Source organism: Scyliorhinus canicula, chromosome 14 (genome assembly GCF_902713615.1).
Source record: "Scyliorhinus canicula chromosome 14, sScyCan1.1, whole genome shotgun sequence".
In the NCBI taxonomy this organism is placed as follows: Eukaryota; Metazoa; Chordata; class Chondrichthyes; order Carcharhiniformes; family Scyliorhinidae; genus Scyliorhinus; species Scyliorhinus canicula.
The window spans coordinates 30,009,838-30,027,623 of record NC_052159.1 but is presented as its reverse complement, the minus strand read 5'-3'; the positions used below and the strand labels follow the sequence as shown (position 1 = coordinate 30,027,623).

At 46.0% G+C, this 17,786-nt stretch overlaps 1 protein-coding gene across 1 annotated transcript in view; it reads left to right on the top strand.

Annotated features, from left to right (window-relative positions):
* The window catches only part of LOC119977696 (rho guanine nucleotide exchange factor 17-like), a 502,702-nt gene that overhangs the window by 51,016 nt on the left and 433,900 nt on the right, over positions 1-17,786 (top strand). The window lies entirely within an intron of this gene.

Below are 17,786 nucleotides of genomic sequence, written 5' to 3'. Positions count from 1 at the left end.
CCTTCTGCATTACAAGCCAGTTGTTTAGCCCACTGTGCTAAACCCACCCCATGTGCTAAACCAGCCCCATACCCCCCCGAAACCTGTTCCATTCACCAACTCCACATACCAAAGAGACAAAACTGATAAAAATGACCCCCTATCCTTTGAGAGAGAATGGGCAATTGGGAAGAAGTGGGGAAAACCCTCTGTGCAGCATTTTCAGATGCAGTGATGTAATTTTATGTAAATGTAATTATGACTTTAATATATAGTATGTCTTGTAAAGAGCTCTGGCCTGTCAGATTAAGTAAGTCTTCAATGAGAGTTAAAAACCAACTGTTTATGTTGTGGGGGAAAAATAAGGAACTCATGATTGAGTCGGCGGAGCAGGCTCGGAAGGGCTGACTGGTCTGTTTGTACTCCTATTTTCTGTTCTGCCAAATCTCCTGATTTTTTAAGAGCTTGTCTTTTGATATATGAAACAATGGGGTTGGCATGTCTGGTTCCATTCCTGTGGTTTTATTCACCATATAGTCCAGGGATGTAAAATCTTACGGTAAATTTTCAGTGGAAATGAGGACCTGGCACAAAGCAGATCCTGATTCTAACTGGGATTTGACCTCATTTATGAGGTGATCAAAAGTCTCCAGGATAATGTCAGTTGTATCCAAGAATTTAAGTTTTCTTTTCCCCCACAGATAATAAGAAATCACACTGGTCTGCTGCACTGTGATTGAGGAATAATGAAACCAGATGTGCTTCGGGAACTCCTCCAGAAATATATATTTTTAAAAAACTCAATCCAATAGGAAGCTCATACTAAATCTAACCTGATTCCATTACTGCGAATGAGAAAGTTTTCAGGGCTAACAATGGGCTTTAAAGAAGGGTGGCAAAGCAGGTACTGGCAACTGTGCACCCACTAAAGCAATGATGTGCAACCAAGACTGGTGAGTGGGCCGCTTGAATGGCCCTCCTTCATCTCAGTAGGCCGTAAGATTCAAATGTTCACTAACCATGACCCCATGAATAGGATTAAATATATTTAATAAATGCCAGATATTTCCATAGAACCATAGAATTCCTACAGTGCAGAAGGAGGCCATTTGGCCTATCGAGTCTGCACTGACTGACTGCACAGTCACCCAAGGCCGGAATTGAACCCGGGTCTCTGGCGCTGTAAGGCAGCAGTGCTAGCCACTGTGCCGTTTCATAACGAGTTGGAGAAAATGATTAAACATTCATATATTAATAGAACTATCAACTTCAAATCTGCCACCTCTGCGCACGGGCAGCGGTCAGGCAGATGTCTGTGGGCCGCACTCAGAACCCTGATGGGGCCACATGTGGCCCCCAAACTGCAGGTTGCCCAACACTGCACCGAAATGTCAGCCTTGGCTCTGTGGCAGCACCGTTATCTCACTATCTCCTTTGACACCGCAGTGTTGTACTGAGGCATCAGATGGCAGTCTGCAAATTTATCTGCCTTCAGTAGCTGCAAAATATCCCATGGCACTATTGAAGAAAGACAGAGGCGTTCTTCTGCTATCCACACCACCATTCATCCATCATCCAGCACCACTGAAGCAGCTCAGATGGCCGTTGATAAATTGTTTTTGTCAAAACTTTCTATTCTCTTCGATGGGGTGGGGTTGGGGGAAGGTGACTACCAGTATAATTGTGGCAGTTTGGTCCCGAACCTGAGGATTTCCACCCCATTTCGGGAAAGATGCGTGAATATGACACGAAAACAGAAAGTGCAGAAATAAAATCAGTGGGTCTGGTAGCATCTGCGGAGAGAGAAAAACAAGAGATATCATTCCGAAATCTCCTGAATGGGTTTCAGATTTCCACCATCTGCCGAATTTTGGTTTCATCCTGATAATCTGACAATGGTGTGAGGGGAGCTTCTGTTCCCCGTGCCCCCACCCAGCACTACCTCCTCATCATCTGGAATCAAATTTGCTTATCTTGAGTCCAATCTGTACCTCGCACTTCCACTGTGAAGTCATAGAGGCAGAGAGCTTTACAACACAGAAAGAGATCATTTGGCACATTGTGTCTGTGCCGACCAACAAGCAAGTATCTATTCTAAACCTTCCCTTAGTTTGTAACCTTGCATGCTATGAGGTTTCAAGCACTCATCTAAAGGCTTCTAAGTGCCACTTGCATTTTTGGTTGAAACCTGGGAGGGTGGGGGCTGCATGTACAGGTTGCCCCCCCCCACACCCCCTCCCCCCCCCCACCACCGTTCCCGTTGTGATAATGATCCTTCTATATTTTAACATATTTGGATTTATTGAGGGACCTGCATTGACCAACAGCTGTGATTGTTCACAAATGATTATTCCAGTTCAGAGCGGCTTCCGGTGTATCTATTTTTTAAAAATTCCAATTAAGGGACAATTTAGCATGGCCAATCCACTCCCTGCATTGGGTTGTTGGGGGGGGGGGGAAAGAGGGGTGAGACCCACGCAGACATGGGGAGAATGTGCACACTCCACACAGGGCCGGGATCAAACCCGGGCCCGCGACACTGAGGCAGCAGTGCTAACCATTGCGCCACCCTGCCACCCTCCTGTTTTGTCCATACTATATCCAGAAATATATATAATATACCCATGTACGCAGCTGTTGAAATATCGAGTGTACCATCACATGGTTGAATGCGCATTAGGCAGTGCCGTCCATCAGTTGCTCCTATACTGTTTGTGAGCGTGCAAGTCAGTTTTGCATTTATATAGTGTCTTTTAATGTAGGAGACCACCCCGTGGCATTTTACAGAGGCATAATCAAACAGTGAGCCAAACAAGGCGATATTAGAAGGGGTGAGTAGAAGCATACCCAAGTGAATTTTAAAGAGGGTTTTAAAGGAAAATGGAGGTGGAGAGTTTTAAAGAGAGAATTCCCGAACTTGGGATCGAGACGCCTTATAGTATGGCCATTAATGCTGAGACAAAGGGAGTAGGGGGTGAACAATTGGTTTGAGTTACTGCCACGCAACATTCAAGATTAGAAAATAATGCTTTTTAAAAAACAAAAATCCTCACGATTAAAGTTCAGTGACTGTACTTCTAGTTCATACTTGCAGTGAGCACTGTCTTCATGTGGTAGATGTTTATAGAAACAACTGGTTTTAACTGGAGAACAGCAGAGCTGTTCAAAGGGACTGTTCCGTCAACATCCTTCATCTAGCTGACTGGCGGTTTCAGATTTCGCTGCAGAGTTCACTCCATTCCTTACTTAATTACATCTCGCCCATTTAATTGTATACTGTTCTGTGTCTGAAACCGCTTCCATTGAATACACCCCTTGTAATTGTATGGTATAATTCAATCAAAGCATCATCTATCCAGTGTGTTTATATCCTTTCTATCATGTTACTGGTAAGTGTATCATTTAAAATGGTAACTTCAGTAAGCACCGATACATTGTAATATGTAAACTTTATGAATTTTTGTTGTGTAGAACAAATACTGTGCAACAATTTTTTTTTCTTTTGTGTGCAGATTAGAGGCATGTTTCTCTCCTATCTTGAATGAATTTAATTTAATTTGGGGTTTTGTTTGGAACGTTAGAATCAACAGTACAATTGAAACCATGGGTGGGATTCTCCCGCAAGTGGCAGGTCGGCCCGTACCGGCGCCAAGAGTGGCGCGAACCACTCCGGCGTTGGGCCGACCGGTAGTTGCGGAATCCTCCGCACTTCCGGGGGCTAGGCCGGCGCTGGAGGGGTTGGCACCGCGCCAATCGCCGCCGAAGGGCCGCTGCAGGCTGGTGCGTGTTGGCGCATGCGCAGGACTGCCGGCGTGATTCCTGTGCAGGGGGTTTCTTCTCCACGCCGGCCATGGCGGAACCTTACAGAGGCCGGCGTGGAGGGAAAGAGTGCCCCCACAGCACAGGCCCGCCTGCAGATCGGTGGGTCCGAATCGCGGGCCAGGCCACAGTGCCCCCCCCCCCCCCCCCCCCCCCCCCCCACCCCCCGGGGTCTCCGCAAGCTGCCCTCCAAGCCAGGACCAGCCGGGATAGACCATGTCTATTCCACGCCGGCGGGACTGGATGAAAATGGGTGGCCGCTCGGCCCATCGGGGCCTGGAGAATCGCCAGGGGGGCCGCTGTCACCCAGCGCGGCGCAATTCCCACTCCTGCCCGAAAATCGGCGCCAGAGAATTTGCCAGCCAGCGGCGGGGCGGGATTCACGCCACTCCCCGGCGACTCTCCAACCCGTCCATTATGATTTAATAAAGATTCTGGCTATCCTACCATTTTAAAGTTGACAGGTTAGGGGGTCCTTTTTTAAAAAGTGCGCGTGCAGAAGCTCAGAATCCTAAATCCACTCAATGGAAACAGTGTTGCCTTCCATTCTTTCACAGGAAGTCTTTCCCCATGGGTAACATTGGAAAATGGGATTTGTGCAGTCCATGTGAGGAAATTGGTTGAGACTTCCCCTATGGATACTGGCACAATCCATCAATTAATTCTGTGATCCAATCATACTGCGATTTGGCTTCAACCACATTGCAGGAAAGAGGGTATCCCAGGGTGACCAACAGCTGGCAAGCCACCTTTGGCCGCCATTGTGTCTGCAGGCCATGGCACACGGACCTGCCAAAACCACGGGGAACTGTCTTTCAAGGATTAGCGGGGAGCGAGATGTACCATTTATTTTAACAAGTTGTACAGGGGAGCACGAATGTTCTCTTCTGGAGAAATGCGCATGTCCTGGGTTCTTGTGGATGAGATTTTGGGAGTTAGAGATTTCAGAACCGCTCCAAGATGCTGGATAAAGAGGCTGTTCAACTTCTTAATTTGTTGCAAAATAAACAGCATCTTGAACATTGGAACCTTTTGACTGTATGAATGTTTCTTTTGCAAATTATCATCCACTCACTGATGGACTTTGATTTCCAGTATTAGTTACATTGGGGAACAAATTATTTTTTGTTCTTATGTCCGCTTGGGTTCAGTGCACTCCTGATTTGAGAAACCCTTTTAATCATCTCCGTACCAATGAGTGATTCCTAGAATCCCTGCAGTGCAGGGGGCCATTCGGCCCATTGGGTCTGCACCGACTCTCTGAAAGAACACCCTACCTAGGCCCACTCTCCCAAACTATTTCTGTAACCCCACTTAACCTGCACAATCCACCTTAACTGCACACCTTTGGACTGTGGGAGGAAACTGGAGCACCCGGGGGAAACCTAGGCAGATACGGGGGGAGGGGGAGGAATGTGCAAACTACACACAGACAGTAACCTGAGGCTAGAATTGAAAACTGGTACCTAGCGATGTGATGCTGCAGTGCCATCCACTTTGCCACTGTGCCGCCCTAATAGGAGCACGCATAATTTCAAGTAATGCTTAGTAGACAGGAGCATTTCTGAATTGCACTTTGATACAATACCATTGCTGATTGCCCGCAGTATTTTGGAAATGTTATGGTGCACCTGAAAACTCTTGTAAATACTTATCATTGTACTAAACAATGATATCGAAGGATGATAACATCATTTATTTGTCCATCCCTTATGAATCGTATTTTAAGATGTGCGCTGGATCGAGGTCGAAGTGGTTTGATTGGTCTTCTCGGTGCTGAATGCCGTTCCACTTGAGCAATGTGGTAAAAAAATGGTGGTGCCTTCATGATCTAGGTGCTTTGGAAAACATTCCAGTCGGATGGTTCATGTGTTCTCTCCGGCTGAATCAGTACAAATTCTTGGAGATCAGGGCTCATTTCCTCAAACACCACCTGCAAGTGACATCAGAAGCTCTGCGGTTTCTTCAGAGAGAGAGATTCAGGGTCGCGGTCTGTGATTGACAGAGATCCGGCAGGACTGTGTCACCACTCATAAGAACATAAGAACTGGGAGCAGGAGTAGGCTTGTCAGCTCCTCGAACCGCTCCGCCATTCAATACAATTATGGCTGATCTCCTCTTGGCCTCAACTCCATTTTCCTGCCCGTTCTCCACAACCGTTCAACCCATTACTAATTAAAAATATGTCTATCTCCTCAAATTTACTCAATTACCCTGCATCCACCACACTCTCGGGTAGTGAATTTCACAGATTCACAACCCTTTGAGAGAAATAATATCTCCTCATTTCTGTTTTAAATCTGCCACCACTTATCCTAAAACTATGACCTCTCGTTCTAGATTGCCCCACAAGAGCAAGCATCCACTCTACGTCTACTTTATCAATTCCGATTATCATCTTGTATATCTCATTTTGATCTCCCCTTATTCCCCTAACTCCGAGAGGGTATAGGCCTAAACTGCTCAATCTTCTTCATAAGACAAGCCCCTCATTTCTGGAATCAACCTAGCAAACCTCCTCTGAACTGCCTCCAATGCAACTATTTCCCTCCTCAAATAAGGGGACCAAAACTGTACACAGTACTCCAGGTGCAGTCTCACCAATACCGTGTACAGTTGCAGCAACTCTTCCTGTTTTTGTAGTATATTCCTCTAGCTGTAAAGGTCAAAAAATCATTTGGTTTCCTTATTATCTGCTGTACCTACATGCTAGTTCTCTGCGATTCATGCACGAAGACATACAAACCCTCTGCACCGAAGCACACTCCATTTAGATAATAAGTTGCCGTTCCATTTTCCAACCACAATGGGTAACCTTACACTTATCCATGTTAAACTCCATCTGCCACAGTTGTAAAGTTCTCATTTCCTCATTGCAACTTACTATCCCACCTATTTTAGAGTCATCTGGAAATTTGGCTATAGTACCTTCTATCGCTACATCCAAGTCATTAATATATATTGTAAATAGTAGGGCCTGAGGACTGAACCCTGTGGCACTTCACTAGTTACATCTTGCAAATCAGAAAAAGACGCATTTATCCCGACTCCCTGCCTTCTGCCAGTTAGCCAGTCTTCTATCCAAGCTAATAAATTACAAAATCCCACATGATCTTATCCTTGTGTATTAACCATTTGTGCGGCTTATTAAATGCCTTCTGGAAGTTCAGGTATACTACATCTACAGGATCCCCATTATCCACTTTGCATGTTCCATTGTCGTAGAATTTTAGCAAATTAGTCAAACATGATTTACCGTTCATAAAACCATGCTGACTCTGATGGTTTGCGTTTTGACTTTCTAAATGTCCTGTTATTACTTCCTTTCAAGTAGGATATTTTAATACTTTCATGGGGAGGTGGTAACATCTTGGTATTTTCACTGGCCTAGTACATAAAGGGGGGAAAATTGCAGGGCTATGAGGAAAGAGCATGGCCGATATTTTCCAGCCATTCCCACTGATGATACTGGAAGATCCTTCCGCCGCACAATGGTGGACCATCTCCGCAAAATACACCATGGTGGAGGGGGGGGGAGTAAATCCTACCGCATGGGAGTGGAACTAATTGGATAGCTCTTTAAAAGAGGTATCATAAGTACAGGCACAATAGTCTGGGTGGGTAATCTTATTCTATTTGAAGTACGGGGCGGCACAGTGGTTAGCATTGCTGCCTCACAGAACCAGGAACCCGGGTTCGATTCCAACCTTGGGTGACTGTCTTGTCCGGAGTTTGTGTGGGTTTCCTCCGGGTGCCCCAGTTTCCTCCCACAGTCCAAATATGTGCAGGTTAGGTGGAATGGCCATACTAAATTTCTCATTAGTGTCTAAAGATATATAGGTTAGGTGGGGTTACGGGGAGGGGAGTGGACTTAGGTCAGGTGATCCTTTAGAGGCTCAATGCAGGCTCAATGGGCTGAATGACCTCCTCCACTGTAGGGATACTATGAGTTCAATGAGTTGCAAATGCTACATGTCCCGCCTACCCACGGGAATCCACTTGGGTTGTGTGAAGTGCTCACTTCACCACAATAACCAATTCCCCATTAACAATAGTTTTCAGCCGCACATCCCAGAGGCCTTGGCAGTCATAGGGAGTAATGGGTGGTCGGTGGAGCAGACAGGCTGGGACAAAGGCTGTCCAAGAACGGGTACACATGATCCAGGGATTGGCATGGTGGTGCCGTAGGCGCCCTCCTCCCTAAGCACACACCCACCCCCTCCCATGTTGGTCTATCCCTGCAGTGGGTCCCCCACCCCCCTGATGAGCACTGGGGAGGCAAACCCAGTGCTCCTGGACTCTTTGCGTGTGAGAAAAGATGGTTACTCACCTCCTGAGCTCCCCACCGAAGCCCTTCCACCAGGTTCACATTTTTCTAAAGGACTACTAATCGGCGCCAGTGTGACCACTTGCTGAGGGGGGCCGTTGAATGACGGGAAGCCATTGGATATGGAGTGGCTATTGGTTTCTTGTCATGCTATGGTGAGAACCCGATTTCACCTATGGGGAGCGGGCCGATTGCATCGCAAAGTGTTTTGCACTTAGCGCAGTTCTCGTTTTCAGCCTCTTCCACTATTCACCGGCATAATTTCGCTCGAGCGAGAGCACAACGAGGCTGGAGAATGGCGCCCAAGATCTTGCTGCTAAGTGTCGAAGGAATAGGCTATTGATTAATTCAATTCTTTATTTTCGAATCCTCGCTTGCTTCCCCCTCCCTCCCACCCACCCACCCACAAAGGATTGTCCACAATTTGGCACCCCCACTCCCTTCATCCTTCTGAGACACGGCCAAGAAGCTAGATCAGGATGTCCACATGTGGAGAACTAACATAAATCTTGGGTTCTCCACTTTCTGCTGCAAGTTTTTATTCGGTTTTATAAATTAACCTGAGATCATTTTTACAGATGTGACCAGATAGAAAGCGCACATACATATCTGCAAAAGCCATTGTTGGCTTTAAAGGCATCCATTGCCTGATGGTTTACATAATTGTCATACGGAACTGTGATTTTTGTAAAGACAAAACTTACATATGAAAGTATATTTTCTGGATTTTACAAGCCCTCATGGAGGCAGTTTGGGAGGCGGGAGACCTTGTAAAAGGCCAGCAGGAGGGAAGGCCGAAGGATTTCAGTTGCCATGGTTTTACCAGTGGCGCAGCTGCTAGTTGACTGGAGGTGGGTGTCCAATTAGTGATCAATTATCGGCCATTCTTGTCCTCGGCAGCATTTTACCAGGAAAGAGCCACTGCCACGTGGGGAAACCACCAGGTAAACACTGACAGCCTTGAGCCACAAAGGGGCTCTGACAACAATGGCCACCCCAGTGGCTCAGGTACCATCTTTGGAGGGTGCGCCCCCTCCCCCCACCAATTGCCCAGGTCTGCTGGCCTGACTTGGGCTCAGTAAGTAACAGAAATCTACTTTGCACCTATGGAGGAACGCATTTCTTCCTGCGGCCTCAGAAGAGGCCACTACTAATTTTTAAAAATAAATTTAGAGTACCCAATTCATTTTTCTTTTCCAATTAAGGGGCAATTTAGCGTGGCCAATCCACCTAGCCTGCACATCTTTGAGTTGTGAGGGGGCGAAACTCACGCAAACACCGGGAGAATGTGCAAACTCCACATAGACAGTGAAAGAGTTACAAGGCAAGATTTTCTGCTCTCTAGCCCATGCGGTTCCTACCCATTAAAGTAAATGGTCTGGTAAAGCTATATTGTAATATGATTATGTGGGCATGTGCCAGTGTACGAGCCCAGCTTTATGTCATTATCTCCCATCAGGTTGAAGGTTAAAAATGATCCTTTTTCAAACATAAAAGAGTTTCAATCATTGTAAAAATTAATGAAGTTTGAATTCTAATGCTGAAATTGAGATTTGTTTACTAATGGCTCTGATCTTTGCAGTTTCACCCTGAAAACCAATGTCAAAGAGCAGAGGTTAACTACATTTTTAAAAAAGCCTGTGGCAGCATTGTTAATTCTCTGCAAAATTAGGCTTACTTGAGTTGTAGTCCTTAGTCAAGTATCACCTTTCTGTTTCACTTTAAAATGGCAGTGCCTCTCGGAACCAGTGTAAGAAATGGGGAAATTCTAAACATAAGTGGGCAGGATTCTCCGACCCGCCGCACTCGTTTTCTGGTGCAGCACGCCCCACCGGCAGTGGGATTCTCCGTCCCGGCAGCCGGTCAATGGGGTTACCAATTGTGGGCACCCCCATGCCGTTGGGAAATCCGCGGGCATGAGTGCACTGCCAGCAAAATGGAGGGTCCCACGGAGGGAGACTCCAGCCCAAGTGAGTTTTAAAAAATTATTTCATGGGATGTGGGTGATGCTGTGAAGGCTGGCATATGTCGCCCTAACCTAACTCTTGAACGGAGTGGTCTGCTAGGCCATTTCAGAGGGCATTGAAGAGTGAACCACATTGCTGTCGATCTGGAGTCACATGTAGGTCAGACCAGGTAAGGATGGTCGATTTCATCCCTAAAGGACATAGTGAACCAGATAGATTGTTACAAGAGTCGATAATAGTTTCATAGCGCCATTACTGGCACTAGCTTTTATTTCCAGATTTTTATGACTCAATTGAATTTATAGAATCATAGAAAAGTTACAGTGTAGGGAGAGGCCATTCAGTCCATCATTGTTGAACTAAAAAGTAGGACCTCAAAGGTAGTAATCTTAGGATTGCTACCAGTGCCATGAGCTAGTCAGAGTAGGAATGTTAGGATAGAAAGGATGAATGCTTGGCTCGAGATATGGTGCAAGAGGGAGGGATTCAAATTCCTGGGGCATTGGAACCAGTTCTGGGGGAGGTGGGACCAGTACAAACCGGACGGTCTGCACCTGGGCAGGACTGGAACTGATGTCCTCGGGGGGGGGGGGGGGGGGGGGGGGGGGGGGGGGGTGTTTGCTAGAGCTGTTGGAGAGGGTTTAAACTAATTGGCAGGGGATGGGAACCGATGCAGGAAGTCGGAAGGTAGTAAAACAGGGACAGAAACAAAAGGCAGTATGGGGAAAGTGTAGGGCAGAGAAGCCATAGTCAAAAATCAAAAAGGGCGACAGTACAAGGTACAGTGACTGAAGGGAGCTCAGTGAATAGGCCCAGTAATACTAAAAGGAATAAAACGGGAAGTAAAAACGTAAATGGTAAGCGATGCGGCAAATTGTTACATGAAGATATGGGTTCAATGACAAGGAGAATTAGGAGAAAAGTTAAGAGGAAATATAACTTAGGAGAGGTTACTGATCGAGGTGTTAAGATTCAAAACAGAGGTATAAAAGCCAAGATAAGTTTACTTTACCTGAATGCTCGTAGTATTCGGAATAAGGTAAATGAGTTGATGGCGAAAATCATCGTGAATGACTATGATTTAGTGGCCATTACTGAAACATGGTTAAATGATGGTCAAGACTGGGAGTTAAATATCCGAGGGTATCAAACTATTCGGAAGGACAGAGTGGATGGTAAGGGAGGTGGTGTAGCTCTGTTATTTAAGGATGACATCCGGGCAATAGTAAGGGATGACATCGGTGCTATGGATGATAAGGTTGAATCTATTTGGGTGCAAATCAGGAATAGTAAGGCAAAAAAGTCACTGATAGGAGTAGCCTGGTGGGGTAGGCAATAAACAAAGAAGTAACTGATGCATGTAGAAATGGTACAGCAGTTATCATGGGGTTTTTAATCTACATGTCGAATGGTTTAACTGGGTCGGTCAAGGAGGAGAAGGGGTTTATAGAATGTATCTGTGATAGTTTCCTTGAACAGTATGTAATGGAACCTATGAGGGAACAAGTGGTCCTAGATCTGGTCCTGTGTAATGAGACAGGATTGATTAATGATCTCATAGGAGATCGCTCCTCTCGGAAGGAGCGATCACAATACGGTGGAATTTAAAATGCAGATAGAGGGTGAGAAGGTAAAATCAAACACTAGTGTTTTGTGCTTAACAAAGGAGATTACAATGGGATGAGAGAACAGCTAGCTTAGGTAGAATGGGAGCAAAGACTTTATGGTGAAACAATTGAAGAACAGTGGAGAACCTTTCAAGTAATTTTTCACTGCTCAGCAAAGGTTTATACCAACAAAAAGGAAAGACGGTAGAAAGAGGGAAAATCGACCGTGGATATCTAAGGGAATAAAGGAGAGTATCAAATTGAAGGAAAAAGCATACAAAGTGGCAAAGATTAGTGGGAGGCTAGAGGACTGGGAAATCTTTAGGGGGCAACAGAAAGCTATTAAAAAAGCTATAAAGAAGAGTAAGATAGATTATGTGAGTAAACTTGCTCAGAATATAAAAACAGATGGTAAACGTTTCTGTAAATATATAAAACAAAAAAGAGTGGCTACGGTAAATATTGGTCCTTTGGAGGATGAGAAGGGAGATTTAATAATGGGAGATGAGGAAATGGCTGAGGAACTGAACAGGGTTTTTGGGTCGGTCTTCACAGTGGAAGACACAAATAACATGCCCGTGACTGATAGAAATGAGGCTATGGCAGGTGAGGACCTTGAAATAATTGCTATCACTAAGGAGATAGTGACGGGCAAGCTAATGGGGCTAAAGGTAGACAAGTCTCCTGGCCCTGATGGAATGCACCCCAGAGTGCTAAAAGAGATGGCTCGGGAAATTGCAGATGCACTAGTGATAATTTACCAATATTCACTAGATTTTGGGGTGGTCCCGGTGGATTGGAAATTGGCAACGGTGACACCACTGTTTAAAAAAGGAGGTAGGCAGAAAGCGGGTAATTATAGGCCAGTGAGCTTAACTTTGGTAGTAGGGAAGATGCTGGAATCTATAATCAAGGAAGAAATAGCGAGGCATTTGGATGGAAATTGTCCCATTGGGCAGAAGCAGCATGGGTTCATAAAGGGCAGGTCGTGCCTAACTAATTTAGTGGAATTTTTTGAGGACATTACCAGTGGGATAGATAATGGGGAGCCGATGGATGTGGTATATCTGGATTTCCAGAAAGCCTTTGACAAGGTGCCACACAAAAGGTTGCTGCATAAGATAAAGATGCATGGCATTAAGGGTAAAGTAGTAGCATGGATAGAGGATTGGTTAATTAATTAGAAAGCAAAGAGTGGGGATTAATGGGTGTTTCTCTGGTTGGCAATCAGTAGCTACTGGTGTCCTCAGGGATCAGTGTTGGGCCCACAATTGTTCACAATTTACCTAGATGATTTGGAGTTGGGGACCAAGGGCAATGTGTCCAAATTTGCAGAAGACACTAAGATGAGTGGTAAAGCAAAAAGTGCAGAGGATACCGGAAGTCTGCAGAGGGATTTGGATAGGTTAAGTGAATGGGCTAGGGTCTGGCAGATGGAATACAATGTTGACAAATGTGAGGTTATCCATTTTGGTGGGAATAACAGCAAAATGGATTATTATTTAAATGATAAAATATTAAAACATGCTGCTGTGCAGAGAGACCTGGGTGTGCTAGTGCATGAGTCACAGAAAGTTGGTTTACAGGTGCAACAGGTGATTAAGAAGGCAAATGGAATTTTGTCCTTCATTGCAAGAGGGATGGAGTTTAAGACTAGGGAGGTTATGTTGCAATTGTATAAAGTGTTAGTGAGGCCACACCTGGAGTATTGTGTTCAGTTTTGGTCTCCTTACCTGAGAAAGGACGTACTGGCGCTGGAGGGTGTGCAGGGGAGATTCACTAGTTTAATCCCAGATCTGAAGGGGTTGGATTACGAGGAGAGGTTGAGGTAGACTGGGACTGTACTCGTTGGAATTTAGAAGGATGAGCGGGGATGTCATGGAAACATATAAAATTATGAAGGGAATAGATAGGATAGATGCGGGCAGGTTGTTTCCACTGGCGGGTGAAAGCAGAACTAGGGGGCATAGCCTCAAAATAAGGGGAAGTAGATTTAGGACTGAGTTTAGGAGGAACTTCTTCACCCAAAGGGTTGTGAATCTATGGAATTCCTTGCCCAGTGAAGAAGTAGAGGCTCCTTCATTAAATGTTTTTAAGGTAAAGATAGATAGTTTTTTGAAGAATAAAGGGATTAAGGGTTATGGTGTTCAGGCCGCAAAGTGGAGCTGAGTCCACAAAAGATCAGCCATGATCTCATTGAATGGTGGAGCTGGCTTGAGGGGCCAGATGGCCTACTCCTGCTCCTAGTTCTTATGTTCTTGTATCTGCGCCGGCCAAATTGAATTCAGCTGAATTCAGATTCAACCTCTGCCATGCTAGGATTCAAACCCATCCCCCGAGGGCATTCGCCTGGCCCTCTGGACTACCAGTCCAATGACATTACCACTATGTCACCATCTCACATCCAGAGTTACAGCCAAAATGTCTCAAGTTAATTTTTTCCATGACAGTTTATGCTGGATACACTTTTAATATGTCCAAATTACGGCAAGTTTGTAAACCCGGCCAAACTCTGAGATTGAAGTTGTGAGATTATGCCGATTGCATTGGTTCCGGAAGGTTATTCAAATTTCCTGATGCCCGCTGGCATTAGTAGCATGTTTTAAATGCTTTTTCATTTCAGAAAATATTTAATTTATGAAGAACTGGCTGGTGTCCGCCACTGAATTATTAAATGGTTCAGTGTAGATGATTGTTTTTTTTCTTTTTAAAAAATAAATTTTGAGTACCCAATGATTTTTTTCCCCAATTATGGGGCAATTTAGAGTGGCCAGTCCACCTACCCTGCACACATTTGGGTTGTGGGGGCTCAACCCACGCAGACCTGGGCAGAATGTGTGAACTCCACACAGACAGTGACCCGGGGCCGGGATCGAACCCGGGTCCTCAGTGCCAGGAGGCAGCAGTGCTAACCACTGCGCCACATGCCACCCTGGTATAGATTATTTTAAGTGACTTTAAATTCAGTTATTCACAGGTTAAAATGGTAAGATGAACCCCTTCTTCATTAAATTATTAAAACTGCTCCAGGGTTACCGCTCTTAAACATGTCAAGGAATATTTTCAATGAAAATTAAAAACAGAACCAATTACATCCTGTTATGCTGCCCAATTGCACTGGTTCCTGGAAGATTTCTGATTAGGCAACTGAAGCTTTGCAGACACAAAATAAACACAAAGTGCCGGAAATTCTCAACAGGTCTGACAGCATCTGTGGAGAGAGAACGGAACTGATGTTTCGAGTTCGGATGACTCTTCGCCAATGCCTCCTCCTTCTCCATACCATCTCTCGTCTTGTAGTACAAATGAATTGTATGCCATCCTGTCAGCTCTGTAAGTCATATCGGTGCCTATATGGTGCTGAAACATGTACCACAGCTTCCTTCAACAGGTCACTTTGATGGAGGAGAAGGCATGAATTTTTGCAGAAACCTGATGAGTGACCGAGACAGCACATTTTCAAGTGCATCCCGGGCGCAATGTTCCAAATTGCGCCGAAAGTGGAAACTCTACTCCTTTAGCTTCATACTCAGATTGCTGACTGACCATCACTCATATCTGCCGATCCAACATATTAGTGACGTCCAGTGCCAGAGAATTGTCTTGAAAGCCGCAACTTCTCAAGCAGGGGGTTACTTGTTTAATAGCTCCTGATCGTACAGCTGCAGAAATCCCCCTGGTACGTCATTCCTCTAACTTGCGCCCTAAAAAAGGCCAGAAGACAACTTGGCTGTTGGGTTTAGTGGCCAAGCAAACAGCAGTGATTAACGTTTGTATGTACTGTCTGGAACACACCCAGTGAGAATGGATAGACAAGAGCTAGACAGGGGAGGAGAAGGTCAAACTGTGTTTATTTGGATTGGTCAGACCACGCACTGAACTGGGATTTTTCACCAATTGAACGCAAGGTAAATTCTGTGTTTGAAATCTTCGAACCATCAAATACTCTCAGTTAACCCAGCTAGACAACTGGAACTGGTTTTTTTTCTGCCCCAGAACAAATTACCTGGAGCACAACAATTATTTTGATTCATTCAGAGGACAACATAGTGGAGGGGGAGTGAGTATCGACGCTGCAATTTCTAAGAATTCAGATCACATCATAAAACATGAGAAATTTTGTGATTTAAAAGTGACCCCAAAGTTAAACTCCTTCCTCCTTCTCCATGCCGTCTCTCGTCTTGTAGTACAAATGAACTGTATGTCATCCTGTCAGCTCGGTAGGTCATTCCCACAGCTGAACAGGTCACTTCAGACTGATGGAGGAGAAGGTCTGGCTCATTCACTCTCAGATGAAATTGATGTAGTTCAGGAAGACCTTGGGAAATAACAAGCAGGGAGGTCATAGATAATTAGCAAATGCAGGGCAGTGCATCCATCACGCGTCTCCAATGATATCTGAACCTTAAATTGAAATGTCTCTTGTGACTCCGAATATCCACTATTTCCTTGGTAATACATGGTGTAACTTGAAACGTTATTACTGTAAGGACAAACTAAATAGGCGCAGGAGTAGGCCTTGTAGCCCCCAGGCTACTCTGCCATTTGAAAAGACCAAGGCTGATCCTTCACCTCAGTACCACTTTCCTGTCTATTCTGTGTTCCTTGATTCCTTTCGTGTTCAAGCATTTGTTGTTCTTAGTCTTTTCTGTACTCTGACATTCACAACTCTCTGGGATAGAGAATCCCAGAGATTCACAAAACCGAGTGAAAAGATTTTTCCACATCTCAGTTCTAAATGGTTGATCCACTACCCGAAACATTGACCCCTAGCTTTCGGGTGCGATTCACCGACCCCATTACGCCCAGCATGGATCCGGCCGCAATGGGTGAACACGCGAGAGCCTCTACTGACTCATTTAAATGCCCCAACGCCAGATTTGCCTGGTGGCCAAGACTCAACGGCCACACCTGTGAGACCTCGCCAGGGAATCGTTTAGTACTGGTCTGCACAAATGTGGATCAGGCATGATGGCACCTCAGGGAGCCTCGCAGGCCAGTGGAGACTCCTGGGTGGTCTGAGAGAGGGCAGATTGGTAGACTGACACTCCCCCTGGCGCCGCAGAACCACGGCACTGCCAGATGTTGGGACTTGCCAATTGCAGGAGTGATGTTGGGGGGTCGGGGGGGGGGGGGGGGGGGGGGGGGTTGGATCGGGGGGGGTCCCAGCAGACTCGGCAATGTTGGGGGGGGGAGGGGCTGAAAGCTGGGAAGACCGGGGCTGCCGATCAAAATGGCTCCCCGATCTGCGAATAGCCGTTCCTGCTGGTGAGATGAGCTTGCCAGCAGGATGTGTGGCCTCGACGGAGAAAAACTCCCGAGGTTGGAAAAAAAAAACTGAAGTGCCGTTGACTAGCGGGGTGATTCTCGGCACTGACAATCACCCCACCAAATTCACCCAACAAGTCTGCTGAATTGCTCCTTGGATCCACACGGCTCGGAACGCCTCACAAGATCTCGCAAGATGTTGCAATGTGAATCCTGCCCATTGTGGGCAGAGCCACTTTTAGTAAATCTGCATATTATAGTGAGACAGCAAGTCTCACTTTGATGTGCAGATTCCCGAGTCACCCGATGCGTGGGATCAATCCCCTTTGCTATGGAGACCTTGGACGAGCACGTTTCAGCATTGGTCTCCAGAAACGATGGCCAGATGGAACGGCACTCGTGAGGGTCTCCCAGGGTATCGGAGGCTCCCAGGTGTATGCACTAGGTGCCCAGGTGGTACTGCCAGCTGACAGGGGCACTGCCAAGGTGCCAGGCTGGCATATTTTGCAAGGGTGCGATTGGGATGCCCAGTGGGGGTGTTGGTGGTGGTGGTGTGGGAGGTGTTTGGGACCCTCCTATAATGCATTTGGGCTCGGGTTCAGGGTCGCTTCGGGGGCCTTGGATATTGGGGTGCCATTTAAAAATAGCCTCCCAATCTCACGCTACACTGAGGGGTTCCGGCGAGCACGGCTCCCCAGTGTACAAACCGGGACTATGTGCAGCCACAGCAGTGCGTTCCCCATTGAGGCCCTTTATCAAATATGAGTCATGTTTTACAGACTTGTGCTGCAGGCACTGGTAGCATTTATTGCCCATCCC